General features: G+C 33.0%; 1 protein-coding gene across 1 annotated transcript in view; it reads left to right on the plus strand.

The window, feature by feature from the left end:
• Positions 1-20,162, plus strand: part of LOC129218132 (regulator of G-protein signaling loco-like) — a 140,321-nt gene that overhangs the window by 24,353 nt on the left and 95,806 nt on the right. The gene's annotated exons all lie outside the window — the stretch shown is intronic.

The raw sequence follows: 20,162 nt of genomic DNA on the forward strand, positions 1-20,162 counted from the left end.
TATGGTCAGTAGGGTGGAAGGAAAAAAAAAGTTTTTGATTTTCAATATGAAGTAGTGCGGAAAAGTTGCCTTTTCATACAAACAAGATGTAAAAAAAAATATGAAAAATATTGTAGCACGTCTTGAGGTGCCGCAAAGAGCATAAAGTTTTGCAAAATTGCAATTTTTGCTACATTTTAAATTTTTTTAAAAAAAATTCAAATTTATCTTTATGCTTCAAATGCTGTCAAAAAGCAATTTTATGCTCAACAGGTCCCACAATAACTTTTTTTGTTGTTCGGATTATGTCTTGAGGTGCCGCAAGAGCAAAGTAAGTTTCGCAAAAATGCACATTTTGCCGAATGCACTGGCATATGGGAGCTTGAGTCATTGCAGCAGCGGATGTTTAAATGGGGCGGGGCTGGTCAGCAGTGATTTGTGTGAGTGGGGCCAAGCTCAGATCAAGTGTCAATTTCTTTGTCGAGTTGAGTTAGTGAGTAGCGTAAAATTTCGTTAGTTGGTAAAATACTTCATTGATGTGATTTGCAATGGCTCAGTCTAAAGAAGTGCAGACGAGACAAATGTCAGAATGTCCTATTTTTGGAATATTTAGCGATTTCAATGAAGTTTTACTACCCACTTACGAAGATGTAATGAAATGCTACTGTTTTATTAGACACGGCCTAAAAAGTGCGGCTGGAAAAGATCTTTCTGTAAGTGAAATATGTATGACTTTTTAGTTCCCAGAATAGATTACATTTGGTCAAGAGCTTCTTTGAGACAACAGAAGTATAAGCTTAATGGATCCTTAGATGGTAAAACAAAAGAATCAAACGAATTTAAAGAATGTTCTAATCTATTTAATGTATGTTAATATTTAATGTTCTAATCTTCCTGTGGTTACTTCCTTACCCATTGAAAATAACCTTCTTTTTGAGAACAAACAGGACATAAGTACCGATCACAAATATGTATTGGATATGTGTTTCATTATATCGAGTGGGACTTGCTCACTAGATTTATCTTCAAGGAACCTGGGAAAACTTCCCCACTCCGTATAATTCGATTATACGTGGCAACTAAAAGTCCGACAGAAAATCTCAAGACTGACTCAGTACATTGTTAAAGTGTAGTAAAGTATAGTTTCCTTTATATGGGCGTGGCATTTCGCTAAAATTGTTTAAAACAAATAATAATACTGAAATATATTAATAGTAATCATTATTCATTCATATATTTTCAAGAAAGGATCCATTTCTTGTACGGATCAAGTGGGCAATGCGTATGCTCCTGTGTGGTTTAACATCAAGTTAAAACCTTCTCCTACTTACGGCTCTAAACATTTTTTTGAACGTATCTTACATTCACGATTTCTCTCTCATGATTTTAAGAACATTATAGACCAGGTTACATAAAGAAATGGGTATTTTGATGCAACAGAAAATCTCCATTTGGCTATGTTATGCAAAGAGCGTAGAAATGTAAGAGAACTTGGATTACGACGTCAGGGCCGGACTAATACTCTGTCAGTCCGTGCCCCGGCACGGAGTAAAAATTTTTGAGGGGCGCAAAATCGCCAAATCAAAATGAGAAAAATATTTGCAATGAGCGACTGAAAAAAAAAAAAACCTAAGTTCTCTGGAAAAAATACTGGCACTATCTACAAATGAAGAGGGCGCATCGCGATATCCCTTTATCTATTCTATAATCGTAGTCTGCATAAGGTTGAAGTAAAAGGTGTTAGTTCTTTTACCTATTACAGAGACTTTAAAATCATTTTAAATGAAGGAGAATAATCTGTAGGATCAACACCAGCCGGGACGCGTCCCGAACTGAAATTTTTTTTGGAAGATCACAGTGACTTCCCATCGGAGTGCCCATACTCTCTTGGAGGGGGAAGGAGAGCGATGTAAACATCCCAGTTTTTTTAGAAAACGAGCAGCCAATTTGATTTTACTTATGTAACGAAAGGAAATCCTTCGTGGCGTTAAAGATTTAAAATAAAAAAATAACGAAAATGACAATTTTTTCTGTAAAATTTGAGAACAAAATGCAAATTAATATATATATATATATATATATATATATATATATATATATATATATATATATATATATATATATATATATATATATATATATATATCTTTAGTAATATATCAGAGAACATCTGTACTAATAAGAAAAACAAAGAGCCGCTGAGATGAACGTTTCAAACATCTTTAAACAGGGGGAAAAAAAAACTACTGTAATAGGACTAACTTTCGCGAGCCGTAATTTTCACGAAAAGGAAGATAACGGTGATTTCGCGAGCTGAAAATTTCGCGATTTTTTTGTAAACAGAAGCGAAAGTTGAAAAATCCGACATAAAAAGAATTTTTGCGAGGTTTAAAATTTTCGATTATGACAGGGTTGCGAAAATTAAAACCTCTCGAAAAAAGTGCTTTTACAGTATTCAGTGCAATTTGGAAACTCATGGCAAGCTTTAGACTAAAAAATGTATAAATTTATAAAATAACAAGATAGCGTCTGGGGAGCTAATGTTTTTCTGTTTCTGTTTTTCTTACTTTCATTTTTTTTTTCTTACCATGAAAATCTCACAGCCAAATGCTGAAAAATGTATGTGCCGCTGAAATATGGTTCAAACAGATAAAAAATCAAAGTAGAGAGAAATGGAGAGAAGTGAGATTTAAACGATTGTTATGAAAAAACGCACCAGAAGTTGTTAAATGGTTGAAGGGAAAAAACGAAGGTTAGAACAAGAATTCTACAGGAGATTAATGAGGCACGATATTTAAAATGAAACATAGTAGAAAATATGACCATAGTTATCACTCAAAAGTAAAAAATAAAATAATAAAAAATAAAAACACCTCCGTCCAAAACTGTGAAATATTCTACTGGGGCTGTAAGCTTTTGAATTCAAACATATTAAAATGTAAGGTAAGGGTGAAAATTGAAAATTTTAATGTTTGCATTTTTAGGACTGTAATTTCGAAAGAGTTCCAAGGGTTAGGGGAAATCCTAGAACCTGGTCCCTATAACATCATCAAAGATTGTCTACAGTTGTTTTCGAAACTTTATTTTTGAAAAATTTCCGAGGAAGTCTCCTCGAATCTTACCCCTTCCTCTAACGTCATCAAAGATTGCTTACAACTTGCGTAGTTATAATTTCAATTTTGAAACGTTTTCGCGGAAGTTTTTTCGAACCTTCCCTTTCCACCATTAAAGATCAACTTTTGTTTAAACGATTTAAATTCTGAAAAATTCCGAGGGGCGAGGCACTTAATCCTCTTCATCCTGACATCCCGAAGATCGTCTAAAACTAAGATTTTCGAAATTAAAACTTCTGACAATTTACTATGAAGAATTCGTCAATCCCAGACCCCATCCCGTTCCTCTACTTCAACAAGTGTTGCCTGCCGACTGAGTGGTGTAATGGTTAGGAGTTGGCATCTTACGCTTGAAAACACAGGTTCAAACCTGGCTCCAATCGCTGGATTTTCAAGATGCATAAAATAGACAGTGCTCGGATTGTATGATTTTTCGGCATGTGAAATATCCTTCGATTATTCATTTGGCTTGAAGTACTCTCGGAAAAATTAAATTCACAGCTCAGTTTCGCATTGTAAGAACTCAGGTACCTCCATCTGATACGGAAACTGGGCGTCGATATTATCGTGGCACGGTGCCACGTAAAAGAATGGATGCTACATCGGGAGATCGCACTAGGTCTACAAAAGTCGATACCTCTAACACAACCTCATTATAAATAAATAAAAAAAAGACAAAAATTGCTAACAACTGCATTTTTGTTTTGAAAATTTTCCTCTCTAGACGTTTCAACAACCCTTTCTTCCCCTCCTTTTTTCAAATTTTGTTTACAGAAAAATTTCGAATGGTTTAAAATTTTGTTCTGAGCCTTCTAGTTCGAAAAATTCCAAAGTAAGGTCCCCTTAACATTTCTTCTCTTCCTAATATCATCAAAGATTGTCTAAAATAACGTTTTCAGAGCTACAATTCAGAAATTTTTTTAAGGTGTAACCCCTAGACCCCTTCATTATGCGAAAAGTTTACCCTTGACGCAATGTTCACATTGCTCTTTTTTTTTTTGAGCAATTATGAATTGCTTATTGTTTTCACTTGACCGTTGAACGACGTCCGTCCCTTGATTTTATTTTTCTATTTAATGCAGGCGTCCACGTGCCTCAGAATCGAATTATTTATAAACAACCTTCTCGACTGTACAATTTTTTTTTTCGCGAAAAAAGTATCCAGCACATAGCATTCAGCACATAATTTGAGTCTTGAGTTCCAATTTTCGTTACGATAAGAGCCATTAGTAGAACCCAATGAGTAGGGTCCTTTCGCAATTCGTAATTGCAAAAAACATAATCTGATTTTAAAATTTCAAAATTGAAACTATTTTATTTATTTATTTGCACATAGAAAAAGGATTAGTAATATGCATGCAACACATAAGCATAATTCTACTAATTCCAGATCCCACATATAGATAACACAAGTCCCTTTATTTATATGCTCATATTCTAGTAAGGACTCCCACTTAAACCAGATGTTAGACAGCTCTCTTTGAGACCGCTGTCATATGAATGGAGAATTGGAAATCATCAGAATAAAATCTGTCAACCGATTTGAAAATTATTATTAATATTTACAATTTACAATAAATGCCAAGTTACTTTGACACATTTTATGCATTTGCCAAAAAATGTAAAAAAGAGCATATGTTTTTTATTTGTAGGGGGGGGGGGAGGGGGGCTCTTTATACATGCAGTTCAAAAGGGGCGCAAATTTTCCTTTTGCACGGAGTGGTTCAAAAGCTAAATCCGGCCCTGACGACGTGTGTTCAATGCAAGAACACAAAGTAGAAGTGGGGTTAAGAAGTTTAAAGTTCAACAAATAATTTTTGCTGCCATCGATTTGAAATCATGGGGTGAAAATGGAACCCCCCTTGGTAAAACATTTGTCTAATGAATCCCTCAAAGTGAAACTTGTAACCCGTAAGTGGCTCTTAAAAATTATGGTTCAGTCGCAGGAGACGAAAAATTGATTCAAGAGTTATTTGGAGGAAAGAGTTATTTGGTACAGAAAAAAAAAACACTTTAATGTGTCAAAGAAGTAGACACAAACATCATACAGGTTTAACCATTTATTTACAATCAATTAAGAATACTTTGAATGGTAAAAATGGAATTGTTAATGTCTTTTATAGTATACTAGTGATACCCGCACGGCTTTGCCCGTTGTAGAAAAATTAAAAGGTCATTTGGTTTGCTTGTATGTTTACAAATAATGTAAGATGAATTTCTCGCCAATTGGCTTGCCCATGGTACGGTTCCACGGTATAACAACTTGGTAATTTACTCGCCCATCTTATAATTTTGCTCGATTAAATGAGATTAAAATTGGAATAGAAAAAGAACAAAATCGAATTTTTGAAAAATCGCTTCGAGGTGCACCCCCCCCTCCATGCTACAAACTAACTTTGTGCCAAATTTCATGAAAATCGGCCAAACGGTCTAGGCGCTATGCGCGTCACAGAGATCCAGACAGAGATCTAGATCTCCAGACAGACTTTCAGCTTTATTATTAGTAAGATTATGATTTTTTTAAACTGTATTTTTTAATTAGTATATTTTCCTAATGTAATGCTTAAAAAAATGTATTCACTGCCATATTTTGTGCCGTTATGTACAGTAGGAAAGCATAAAAAGGAATTTCATTGTTAAATGGAAATTTCGGTAATTATCAAACTTTAAGCTCGTTGCGGCACCTAAAGATGTTGTAGTAAAACAATGAAATTTCTTCTGCTTCTTTTTGAACGTAAATGACAACTTTTCCCCCCTATGGCAAACCAAAAAAATTTAAGGTCATTTTCGTTCCACCCTAATGGTCAGTAGGGTGGAACGAAAATGACCTTAATTTTCTTTTTCAATTTTTTTGGTGTGCTGTAGGGGAGGAAAGTTGTCATTTAAGTTCAAAAAAAAGCAGAAGAAATTTCATTGCTTTACTACAACATCTTTAGGTGCCGCAACGACCTTAAAGTTTGATAATAACCGAAATTTCCATTTAACAATGAAATTCCTTTTTATGCTTTCCTACTGTATATAACGGCACAAAATATGGCAGTAAATACATTTTTTAAGCATTATATTATGAAAAAAAAATACTAATTACAAAATACAGTTAAAAAAAATCAGTCTTTACTAATACTAGAGCTGAAAGTCTGTCTGGAGATCTAGATCTCTGTCTGGATATATGTGACGCGCATAGCGCCTAGACTTTTCGGCTGATTTTCATGAAATTTGGCACAAAGTTAGTTTGTAGCATGTTGGTGTGCACCTCGAAGCGATTTTTCGAAAATTCGATTTTGTTCTTTTTCTATTCCAATTTTAATCACATTTACCCGAGCAAAATTATAAGATGGGCGAGTAAATTACCAAGTTGTCATAACGTGGAACCGTAACATGGGTAAGCCAATTGGCGAGAAATTCTTCTCACATTATTTGTATATATACAAGCAAACCAAATGACCTTTTAATTTTTCTACAACGGGCAAAGCCGTGCGGGTATCACTAGTATACTATAAAAGACATTAACAATTCCATTTTTACCATTTAAAGTATTCTTAATGATTGTAAATAAATGATTAAACCTGTATGATGTTTGTGTCTACTTCTTTGACACATTAAAGTGTTTTTTTTTTTTTTGTACCAAATAACTCTTTTTTCCAAATAACTCTTGAGTCAATTTTTCGTCTCCTGTGACTGAAACATACTTTTTAAGAGCCGCTTAGTGGTTACAAGTTTCGCTTTGACGGATTCACTAGACAAATGTTTTACCAAGGGGGGTTCGGTTATTTCATTTTCACCCCACGAGATCAAATCGATGTAATCTTTGGCAGCAAAAATTATTTGTTGAACTTTAAACTTCTTAACCCCGCTTCTACTTTGTGTTCTTGCATTCAACACACGTCGTAATCCAAGTTCTCCTACATTTCTGCGCTCTTTGCATAACATAGCCAAATGGAGATTTTCTGTTGCATCAAAATACCCATTTCTTTATATAACCCGGTCTATAATGTTCTTAAAATCATGAGAGAGATATCGTAAATGTAAGATAAATTCAAATAAATGTTTGGAGCCGTAAGTACGAGAAGGTTTTAACTTGATCTTAAACCACACAGGAGCATACGCTTTGCCCACTTGATCCGTACAAGAAATGGATCCTTTCTTGAAAATGTATGAATGAATAATGATTACTATTAATATATTTCAGTGTTATTATTTGTTTCAAACAATTTTAGCGAAATGCCATGCCCATATAAAGGAAACTATACTTTACTACACTTTAACAATGTACTGAGTCAGAGTCTTGAGATTTTCAGTCGGATTTTTAGTTGCCACGTACAATCGAAATATACGGTTTGCCAATGTAAGTCATCTGGAGTGGGGAAGTTTTCCCAGGTTCCTTGAAGATAAATCTAGTAAGCAAGTCCCACTTGATATAGTGACACACATATCCAATACATAGTTGTGATCGGTACTTATGTCCTGTATGTTCTCAAAAAAAAAAAAAAAAACGTTATTTTCAATAGGTAAGGAAGTAACCATAGGAAGATTAGAACAAGTTTCTAGCTGTTGACCTATTTTTTCTTTAAATTCCTTTGATTCTTTTGTTTTACCATCTAAGGATCCATTAAGCTTATACTTCTGCTGTCTCAAAGAAGCTCTTGACCAAATGTAATCTATTCTGGAAACTAAAAAGTCATATATATTTCACTTACAGAAAGATCTTTTCCAGCCGCACTTTTTAGGCCGTGTCTAATAAAACAGTAGCATTTCATTACATCTTCGTAAGTAGGTCAGGGTGGCGACAGATCAGGGAAATCAGGGAGATCAGGGAAAAGTCAGGGAACTTTATTAATCAGGGAAAAGTCAGGGAAATATCAGGGAATTTTGAAAAAATAACAAAAAATCAGGGAAAATTGGTTTTATGAAGAAAAAAAATTTTTTTTGCTTTTCAAAGTTAAGTACTCTAATTCCCTATGTATTTTCCGCTAATTATCTGTTCAAAAAAAAGGTAAAATTAATGAGGTGCAATTGTACACTGCCGCATATTTGTGCATCTTTTTTCCTCAACGTCAAAGTATTGAATCTCACTTATTAACTACAGGATGAACTTCCTAAGATTGCTTCTGTGTCTGTTGTTTATTTTCCCTAGCTTGAAATTTCCTTTTATGCTTTCAATGCTACGTAAAATAAACAACCATACAGGCAAAGAGGAAGCTTTCATTAATGCCTAAGCTCCTTTGCCTTTATTCCATTGTTTTGAAGTAATTAGCGTATTCCAATCACGATTTCAAGAAGAAATCTTTGGTTTTTGAATTAATACTATAAAAGCTTAAAAGTTATTACTTCTTCGCGTTTTTAATTTAATTGCTGAAATTGAACTTTCAATAAAAAAAACTTTGTTTTTTGCAGTTATACTATTTGTTGTCACCCGCAAATTATAAATGTTTTCTTTTCTTCAGACTTAGTAATTCTTTTATTTTATAACCAAGTTGTATTCTTCTTTTATTTATTTTGAAATTAATTGCTTTTTTTTTCTTTTTCTTTTTTTTTCCTTGCATTTCAAAGTTGTTTGTTACAAAAGCAATCTAAGTTTTTTTTTCATTACATACTGAAATAATTTGAAACAGAGTTAACTTGTGTACTTAAGTAAATATCTTTATTTTTTATTGTTAAAATGATGTATTCATTCATTAAAGCTTACGTTCTTGATTAGAAAAAAGCTCCCTATGAATGGATGTCAAATGGTTTCATCTGTTTTGCATAAATATGTCGATTAGTTAAATAAGAATAACTACATTACTTCTATTCTTTCACTATTACTTGTTATTCTTGCAACAATTATTATACTGTTTGAAAATTTAGTTCAAAATAATTTCAATTACCTTTTAGTTCTATCATAAATACACATATGTTTTCAAGAGTAATTTTAATAGTTTCTTAAAATTCTTATGCAAAGTGGTTTCTGGAAGCAAAGTATTTTTTTTTTTAATTTTCTATAATCTTTCCATTGTAGAAAAATTTAATATACTGTTTTTGTAGGTTTTTTCCTCCACAAAATAATTGACTTGATATGTTTTTTTTTAACCATTTTATTTAAAAAGTAGCATTTTTTAAAAATATATCTTTAGTTCAACAACTTTACACAACTTAAAACGTTTAAAATACTGCATTTTATACAAACATACAATGGATTTAAAGTAGAGCAAAGAAAGAAAACCATTATCATTGGTAACGTAAATCAGGGAAATTTGGTGAACTTAATCAGGGAAATCAGGGAAAAAGTCAGGGAACTTTTTTTCACAGTTCCTGTCGCCACCCTGTAGGTGGGAAAACTTCATTGAAATCGCTAAAGATTCCAAAAATAGGACATTCTGACGTTTGTCTCGTCTGCGCTTGTTTAGACTGAGCCATTGCAACTCACGACAATGAAGTATCTTACCAACTAACGAAATTTTATGTTACTCACTAACTCAACTCGACAAAGAACTTGACACCTGATCTGAGCTTGGCCCCACTCACACAAATCACTGCTGACCAGTCCCGCCCCATTTACACATCCACTGCTGCAATGACTCAAGCTCCCATATGCCAGTGCATTCGGCAAAAAGTGCGTTTTTGCGAAACTTACTTCGCTCTTGCGGCACCTCAAGACATAATCCGAACAACAAAAAAAAGTTATTTTGCGACCTGTTGAGTACAAAAATTGCTTTTCGACAGCATTTGAAGCATAAAGATAAATTTGAAATTTTTTTAAAAAAAAATTTAATGTAGCAAAAATTGCAATTTTGCAAAACTTTATGCTCTTTGCGGCACCTCAAGACGTGCTTCAATATTTTTCATATTTTTTTTATATCTTGTTTGCATGAAAAGGCAACTTTTTCCGCACTACGGCAAATTGAAAATCAAAAACTTTTTTTTTCGTTCCACCCTAATCGTCAGTCTTTAGTCAGTATTGGTGAGTATTTTATAAATTTTGGTGAGTAAAGTCAGTATTTTTGTCCCTCCAAACAATTTTACTCCCTGAAAAGTGTACCAGAAGGACATTTTAGAAGCTGTTGTACTTCTGTGGACCTAAGAGCACTACAGCACAGCAATGTAGAATGGACATTTCAATTTGACTCCACACCAGTTCATACGGCCAAAAAGACGAGTGGTGCAAGACGCATTGATTTTGACGGACGCTCTACTCGCTAGACCTCAATCCCATTTATTACACTGTATGACCTGTTTTAGAGTCAAAGGTCTACCCCAAACTACACATAAGTTTGGATTCTTTAAACGAATTGCATTACAGGGAATGGGATTGGTTAAAGGACTTGCGACCCTTGAATGAAAATTTCAATATGCAGTTGTTCCTTTGTATTACTTCAAAAGGTGGCCAGTTTGAAACTAATTAATGTATTGATTGCTAAAGGTCTTCTCATATTATTATGTTTTGTGTTTTGTTAATTTATTTATTTTTAATAAAGTTACATTGAAAATTGCATGCCTGTTTTTTTTTTGCTGCACCCTGTACATTTGGTTTGCACAGTCAACAGAAACATAGTTCTGTGATTAAAGTTATGCTTGTTATTTATATGAAGAAGGAAAATAAATTCTTCACTAAGGATATTGTTTTTTTTTTGTTTTTTTGCAAAAAGTATTAATGCTTTTTGATCCCTATGCAAATTATATTATCATACAACAACTTGTATTATCAAAGTTAGACAGTATTTTAGCATACAAGGGGGGGGGGGGGAGAAAATTGCATCAGAATTTAAGTATGAGAAATTTTTTATCACTTTCTGCTGAAAATTTCAATTGAAACTTCCTGAAAAGTTTAAAAAAATTATTTTTTTCAAGTTTTCCGGAGTGGAAATAAACCCCTTTGAAAAAAAAAGTTTTTTTCCGAAAATTTTTGGGTTTTTTCCGACTGTTTTTATCTCTAGTCTAGAATGATCAAATTTTTGTATTCAGTTTAGTTCCAACTTACGCAAGGGATGCGTTCCAAAACTCCTCACGTAAGTTGAAATTTCGTGTTGTAGAAAAATGTATGTGTACAAATTTTTTAGAAATGTACCAAATTCTTTTAGACATTTGTAAACACCCCACAAACTACTTTAAAGCATTCCTCAACTATACATTACTGTTTCTTACATAAAGAATTGAACTGTTACTGTATTTTAAAAATAAAAAAAGCTCTTTTATTCAGCATAAATACTTTAAGATGCACAAAATGAATAATCGATGGGAGGGAAAGACATAATATAAAACTATACGGTAAGCACAGTATCTAGTAATAATAAAATGCTGCACTGTAATAGTACTGTACAGTAGATACAGTAATAATATTTAAAGGTTAAAAAGTGAAGTTGATGATGACTTATGCTCCATGATCAGATTGTTATTTTTATCCAACTAGAAAATCTCCCATTCAGGTATGACAGGTAAAAGTTGCTTCTACATTTGAACGAAGCCATTGCCTGTTTGGTGACATTTTAATCTCTGAAATTGTAACCCTAACTCCAATGGATTAACCCTAAACTCTAGTAGATAGCGTCCATTGTTGACCATTTTTTTGTTTCTTCATTCCCCTGAAATGACACAGTCTTACCAGTAAAGCTGTTAAGTTACTGGATCGAGTTCAGCCTTATCACAATAAAGCCTTTAATTGCATGTTAAACATTACCAAAACATGTTATCAAATTATCATGTTGTGGCACAAGTTTCATTGCTGAAACACGCGTGTTACTCGATCATTGGCTATTATATATATGAGGATACATTTTAAAATACAGTTGCTTCGTCTTTTCTTTTATAACGTTTTCATTTTTGGAAACTGCCTATTTTCCTAATCTCTTTGATCCACAATACAAGGGCAGCTTCCATTTTCACAATATTTACTTTGCTTAGACTCTGCAAGCTTCAATATTGAAACAAAGTTCTGAACTTTTACATATAACCTTTAAAGAAATCGAAAAGTAGTTTTTTCAACCTTGGAGAAAGTTGGAGACGAATTGACTGAATTAAAATGAAGTGAAATCAAAGCAGAGGAAATCTGAAAATGATTTTATTTTTGATAATAATTGTTTATACCTATCTTTATTTCCACAATAAATGTTTAATTGTTACTATTCATTTTTATTTTTGTCCAGGAGTAAAAAGTAAAAGCAAAAATTCTTTTGAAATAAATTTTAAGTTTTAATGTTCTTTTTTGACAATGATTAAAAAATTAAATGAATCTAATGAAACGAAAGAATCTTTATATATTATTTCTGTAGCCTGTTTCTTGTTCCTATGCAAGATCATCCTTAATTCTTGACTGATTTCTTTGATATACATCTCATTTTAAAGCTTATCGTGCAGGCTAATGATGAAAAATAGACCCACAGTCTCAAAATTGTTTTTTCTGTCATAAAACCTGTTTTAAAACACCGGACTGAGGTTTTCAGTTAAATTTATATGTTGAACTTGCACTGTGACCGATAGAGCTGAATAGCACGATCGGCAGAGCGTTCGAATGGTAACCAGAAGAACAAGTGTTCGTGCCCTGGCCCGTACCATCTGCATCAAATAATTAGACAAATATCACGTATGACATAAACACATAAAAACAATAAATAATGAAAGTGAGGTAATAAAATAAATGAGATTAATGTGCTCCTTGCTGTTACGAAAACTTGATGCAAAATGTAACTATATCGATTCATAATTGTAGATTTTTTTTTTTTTAAAGCTTTGGCTCCGGTCAGAAAGCTAAAGCATAATGTAAGTGAAACTATAAGTATCAGGTTTAAGATTTCAGACTGCAATGGAATAGTTTTTTGTTCAGAAAAAAAAATTGTATACTGAAATCTAGATTCTTCAAATGAGTTTTTGACCCAAACTATTTGTACAAATAAAAAAATTGCTACCACAAATTGAAGTTACGCTTTTCACTTAGTTAAACTATGAATATTTATTAGAATATGCAGTAAAAAAAACATTAAAATTACTAACTTGATGGGTAAAATATCATTTTTTTCTTTCACAAAAAACAAATAGTCACATTTTTACGCCATAAAGCTTAAAAAACAAACTTAGTTCAACTGATTTTGTACAGTGTTCGCGCTCAACTATCCGTAACTTGGGTCCCAAGGACCCATTAATGAAATTGATTTGGGTCCTTTGGCGGAAAAAATGAGTCCCTTAAATTTTAAACAAATCTTAGCACATAATTGAATAATATACAACTACTTAGGGAAAAGAAACTATCCACATAGTTATTTGAAAAAGGTATGAAATAAACTAAATTGGTTAATTTTGCCCTTTTTTTCTGTGATTATCATATGTTCAAATAATACACTTGCAAGATTTAGTTATTTGAGAAACTATTTAGTCAGCTACAATGAGATAAACTCAAAATTTACTTTAAAGTTGGATTTTACCATGAGATAAAAAATAAATGCCTTTGATTGATCAAGCAGAAAGCACTCCCTTAACCTTTGCTTTCATGAACATTTTTCTAGGTGAAAAAAAGCAACTAGCCCCCCCCCCCCCCCCTCCATCAATTATCAATGGCAATTTCATAGAAATAGAAAAAAATCGCAAGCGAATTAACACAACGCAAAAATCGCGATCGCAAAAACGAAACATTTTCTCACATGAGTATAAAAATTGCTCATTTGCAATCTTAAATTAGAAAATTTGACTTCATTGTGATTCTTTTAAAATATCTGTGTTGGCTTTGGTGCTACTTTTAAAATTTCGCCATTTTCAAAATGGCGCGATCGATTAATACGTGACTTTTGCAAGTCCAAATAAAAATAGCCCCTCAGAAATAGGTGAATTACTAGAAAATGAACAAGGTTAAAGTACTTTTGTATAAAATTCATATTCATAAGTAATTTAACAAGAAAAATGTTAAGTTCAGAACTTTGTGTTTTGCGCGATCGGGAAAATGTTCGCCATTTTTTTTTTCACCTGTCCTTTTATTGAGGATGCAAGATAATAATTTTCAAAAGTAATTCTGGTTAGGTGAATGCAAAATAGATAAGCTTTTACTACTCAGTTGTCCTGTATCAATCCTGAAGATTGCATTGAAACCACTCTTACTTTTGATCTTTATTGTTATTTTCAGGAATTTCCCCAAGATAAAAGTTGAGGGAGAACTTATTCTTAGAATACAGTACAATGGGCTATTTATAAACTTGCAATATTTTGCTCCTTGAGCTCTGCCCAGGAGGTCACTGTAAGCTCCAGTCTTATCACTAAAATTCCATTGACTGGTCAACAGTAGGGGTGTGTTTGAATAGCTGATACAGAGATAGGGTCATTTTAATCCTTTTCTGTTGATTCTCCTGGTCATTGAAGCTTAAAAGCATTCACTAGATAGATCTTCAGCATTTTCCACAATTTTTTTTCTGGTTTTTATCTTTTGGGTGTTCTGGGTCCCTAGGACCCGAATTTTCGCGGAAGTTGTGTCCCTTTCCCGCGAATTTGCGTAAAAAACCCGCTATAGCGCGTAAACGCGAACCCTGTTGTATTTTAACCATTCGGTTAAATGATGAGCACATGCTGCCACCTAAGCCATAATGGTTCAAGCAGCCTGTGATAACAAATTGTATAAATTTTCAAAAATAAAAACACTTCTCTTTAATATTTTATCTATTATTTCTATGGATTATTTTTCTGTCGGTATGCGAGATCTTTCTTATTTCTTGAAGAAATTCCCCCCACATTTTAAAGCTTATTGGGCTGGCTAATGATGAAAAATAGACTTACGGTCTAAAAATCAAGTTTTTGGAAACGCCCCTTGCTGTTGCAAAACCTTGATGCAGCCTGAAGTTCTTATGCAGATTTTTTTAAGCAAAATTTTAATACAATTTTCCAATTTTTTAAGTCACTTTTGGCGAAAAAAAAAAAACAATTAACCTGTTTTCTATTTTTTAAAAATTCTTAAAAGCTTTAGTTGTTTAGTACTTAGTTGTTCGGTTAAATTGATAAGTTTTTTCGGTAGTGCGTTCGGCTATTAATTAGCTGAACTTCAGGCCCGCCCAGCCTGTCCGACACTATAGCTAATTTAGAAATAATATTAGGCCTTACATGTACTCATAACATACAACAAATAACACACGTAAGGAAATAAAATAAATGCGAAGGGAATGCTACTTGTCGTTTCGACTCCTTTATGCAGGATACAGTTATTATTCAGATAAGTTGACTATTAATCAAAGAGTATTGTTTCTTTTTTTTTAAAGCTTTGACTCCGTTCAGACCACTAAGCATAAAAAAAGTATTAGATTTAAAAATTCTGTTCTCAAGGAAATCCTTTTTTGTGCAGAAAAACTTTTTCATTTTATGCAGAAATGTATATTTTTCTCGTAGCAGTGTTCAACCTTTTGTATATAAATGAAAAAATACTACGCCAAATTAAAATTATGAGTTTCACCCAGTAAACCTTTAGCTATTCATTTGAATATGATGTAAAGCATTAAAAAGATTAGAAAGGAATCATTAGTAAGAAATCATTTTCTACTCCTCTGCTTTCATTGGGAAGGGGGGGGGGGGGAGAATGCATTTTGTCTACGTTTGAAAAATTACACTTAAAAAATGGACTCAGCTCAACTGGTTTTGGTTTTGAATTTTAAATGTTCGATTAAAAGAAAGATGTCCTGGCATTCAATCCATAACAGTTAAAGCAACCTGCTATGCAAAGTTGTCTCAATTTTCAAAAATAAATAAATTATTTTTAAATTTATGTATTACTTCTCTAGAATGTTTGTTTCAATTGCTATGCAAATTCTTTCTCATTCCTTAATCAAATTCCATGCTTTACGAATAATTTTACAGTATATCATGCTGGCTAATGACAAAACATAGACGCATGGTCTTTTTTTTTTTTGACAAAAAACTTTTTTGTTGTTTTTTGTTACACATTGTTTTCAGAGTCAGATAAAAATATAAAGTATCTGCGCACGCAACTCAAAAGTATCTGCAAGCTACTCAATGTCTATCACGTTACAAAATGGGGGGGGGGGGGGAATTGTCCGGCTTCCAAAAAAAAAAAAAACATTTTTTTCCTTGGAAAAAAGTACTTGCCGGTATATGCTTTGAGGTTATAAGGAACTAATTTTCATGCCAATTATGTGAGCCTATGGATGCTCACATGGTACTATCATGGCTATGGATACCATCTTGTAATAATTTTTACAATCTAAATAAATAATATCAATATCAACAAATTGCTCTTCAGTTGATCTAATCCTTATCTTTTATTTAAGAACTTTTACGATTAGTGGGTGACGTTCAACTCCTCGACGAATGTATCCGCACGTCAGCGGATGTATCCGCGCATGGTGTGCGTGCGTCTACATTATCTAGCTCTGATTGTTTTAATGAATAGCATTCAAAAATGAAGGCACAACTGCTTGGTTGGTTGGAGTATCCTGCTGTTAATCAGAATGGCGCCAGTTAAAATCTGGGCCGATAAATATCTCTTTAATGTTTCTTTTTTCTACGTCAGATGCTCACATAGGCAGGACTGTATTTGCCACAACCCATTTTTTCACATGCACAATTACTGCTTTTTCACGTGTCACTCAGTCACACTTTTAATGATATTTATGTTGCATTGAAAATACATACAGCCAAAAGGTGAGCAATGATCACATCACTACGTTGGATTTAATGAGGTTTTGTTGCTGATGTCTTCAAATTACGTGCCTTCTTTTTTGCGTTTACTTTTCACGTTAACTTTAATTTGTTAACTTTTTTCGATTCTTCTTCATAATGTTCTTTCTTTGAAATTATAAAGAGCAAAATGCCACATGAAATGATTCAAAGCCCAGTGCGGAGTTTCATACTGTTTTCTGATTGAAATTAGTCCTCTTTGTATAGACTTCTTTCTTACTTTTACTTATTTTAAAACTTTTGTACTTTTTGGAATTTTTTTATCACAATATATTTACATACAGTGTCTGTCTTCTATTTTTCCCCATTTAATGTATTGCAAAAAATAAAAAAAAACTTGAATACAAATTATATTCCTGTTAAAAAAAAAAGTTGGTATAAACTGAAACATGATGACTGGCAGTTTGAACACATGCATTTGATATTGTTTATACATTAACTTATTTGTTTTCTTTTTACTCAAGTCATACATTTTGATTTTTTTTTTTTATTGTTTAAAAGATATTTTTCAATTAATTTTGATCTTAAGTCAATCAAGAAAGAGAGAGAGAGAAAGTTACAGCTGCAGTTCGAAAGTTAGTGCTGACATTCAGAAATGTTGGCTTGTGTAGTTCTGGACAAACTTTTTATTGCTTTCTGTCAAAGCAACAAATTTGCAATCAATACTCTCTGTATTGATTCTCACAAGTGTATTCCATCTGTCCACAATCAATGACCATGCTATAATAGCCATACAAAGTTCCACTTCATTCTATAATGACATCATTCCTCCCTGGATGCACCTAATCAACATATCTGGCTTTAGATTCCCTATTTTTTCTCTCTCCCTGCTTGCTGTATATGGTAAATGGTTATGGTGCATGCTGAAGGAAGGTTGCCTGACTTTTTCCTACCTACATTGAGACTACTTTTATGTATACAGCCAAGGCAATGGGTTAGCAGTGCTTTTGATCTAGATGAGTGGTTTTCAAACCTTTTTACCTGCCCCCCGCCCCTTTTCTGTAAGGAAATGTTTTACCCCCTTTCAGCTTGCATCAATCTAATTTTGCAATTGCTATTCTGATGTTTATTCATCTAAATTAATTAACTTATTATTAGAGAAGATTAAAAACCACTGCTCTAGATCAAATACTAGCAGCACCTTTCACAGTGCCACACTTCTGAAATACATTATTTTACAATGCCATCTGCATCAGGGTGGCGACAGATCAGGGAAATCAGGGAAAAGTCAGGGAACTTTATTAATCAGGGAAAAGTCAGGGAATTTTGAAAAAATAACAAAAAATCAGGGAAAATTGAGTTTATGAAGAAAAAAAATTTTTTTTTTTGCTTTACAAAATTAAGTACTCTAATTCCCTTTGCATTTTCCGCCAGTTATCGGTTCAAAAAAAAGTAAAATTAATGAGGTGCGATTATACACTGCCGCATATTTGTGAATCTTTTTTCCTCAACGTCAAAGTATTGAATCTTACTTATGAACCACAGGATGAAATTGCTTTTGTGTCTGTTAGATTGTTTATTTTACCTAGCTTGAAATTTCCTATTACACTTTCATCTATACATATAATAAAATAAGATGTTTTGTGTGTGTGTGTGTGTGTGTGGCGCGCTTCCCGGGAAAACGGTAAGGCCTAGAAAGATGAAATTTGGTATACAGTTGCAGTTTTTGCCGAAGATGTGCACCTCGGGCTTCGATTTTTGAAATTTTAATTAGAAAAAAAGTTATTTAATGTTTTATGTGTTTTTTTGCACTTTTTAGTACGTTTTACCTCACAGACCCTGAACCAATCGCACCACACAAATATTTTTTGTACTATAGTGTAGGAAATTTAATTTTAAATATGATGAATGAAAAAATTTTGAAAATAGAGCAGTTTTTGTATTTTTTATGAATTTTTGAAAAAACCTTTAATTTGCATTTTTTCCTGGGTTTTATTTTTTTCTAATATCATCCTGCGAGAAGTATCAAAGCCTCGTTTATAAAATTTAAGTTGGTAATAGTAAAAACATTTCTCCCTCTTCAAAAGAAAAAAGTTCTTAAAAATACGCAAAAGTTTTTTTTTTACAATTTTTTTAATGCTGAACACATCATGTCTTTCCACGCATCGGTCGAAAAAAAGCGTTCTTCAACCTTTTATGTCTCTGACGTCACTATTTGGATTTCGATTCGACATTTAGGATGGAATCTTAATCGCAAACAAATGTTAATCTTTTTTTTTACCTATATGAAGTGATGACCACGTGTTTTTCGGCAGCGCTTGCTTTTTTTCTTTCCATTTTTTTTGTTTTATTTAGGGATTGTATTTATTTCTTTTTCCATCCCCCCCCCCGCCCAAGCTGGACGTTTTGCTGTATCTATATTAGGTTTGTGCGCATTTATATCAATAAAAACAGCGAGATTTGTTTTCTTTGTCAAACGCTACTTTTTGCACACTACGGGGAATTTTGGAGATCATTTTTTTTCCCCCTACTTAATAAAAAAAGCGTTTTTTTTGAGTGATCTTTGTTTTTATTAGGAAATGGGCGGGAAGGTTAAAATAAATAGAGATGGATAAGAAAATTTAGAGATAGATTGTAAAGGTAGATAGCCGCCGAAGGCGGCAATCTTTGCGTAAAAATGTGAATGGCACAAAAAAAGATAGAGATGGATTGATTAATACTGCTGCCAAATTTATTTAAACAGCTGCCAAAGGCGGCAAACTTGAAGTAAAAAGGTAAATGACATGTTAGGCAAACAGCCGCCGTAGGTGGCTGCCTGCATAGAATGGCGAATGGCGTAAGAAAGCGAACCAGCTGATCGCCGCAGGCGGCTATGATGAAATAAGATGTTTGTGTGTGTGTGTGTGTGTGTATGTGTGTGGCGCGCTTACCGGGAAAACGGTAAGGTCTAGAAATTATTCTATTCAAATTAATAATAGTATAGATATAGATTGATTGATATCGCCACGAAATCTCTTTAAGCAGCTGCCGAAGGCAGCAACCTTGGCGTAAAAAGGCGGACCAGCTGGTCGCCGCAGGCGGCTAGCTGCTACATAAAATAAACAACCATACAAGCAAAGAGTAAGCCTTTATTAACGTCTTAGCTCCTTTGCCTTTGTTCCATTGTCTCGAAGTAATTAGCGTACTGTAATCACGATTTCAAGAAGAAATCTTTGGTTTTTGAATTAATATTATAAAAGCGTAAAAGTTATTACTTCTTCGCATTTTTAATTTAATTGCTAAAATTGAACTTTCAATTAAAAAAAACTTATGTTTTTTTGCCGTTATACTATTTGTTGTTACCTCAGATTATAAATGTTTTCTTTTCTTCAGACTTAAGTAATTCTTTAATTTTATAACCAAGTTGTATTCTTCTTTTATATATTTTGGAATTAACTAATTGCTTTTTGTTCTCTTTCTTTTTTTTCTTGCATTTCAAAGTTTTTTGTTACAAAA

The sequence above is a fragment of the Uloborus diversus genome, chromosome 3, assembly GCF_026930045.1.
Source record: "Uloborus diversus isolate 005 chromosome 3, Udiv.v.3.1, whole genome shotgun sequence".
Taxonomy (NCBI): domain Eukaryota; kingdom Metazoa; phylum Arthropoda; class Arachnida; order Araneae; family Uloboridae; genus Uloborus; species Uloborus diversus.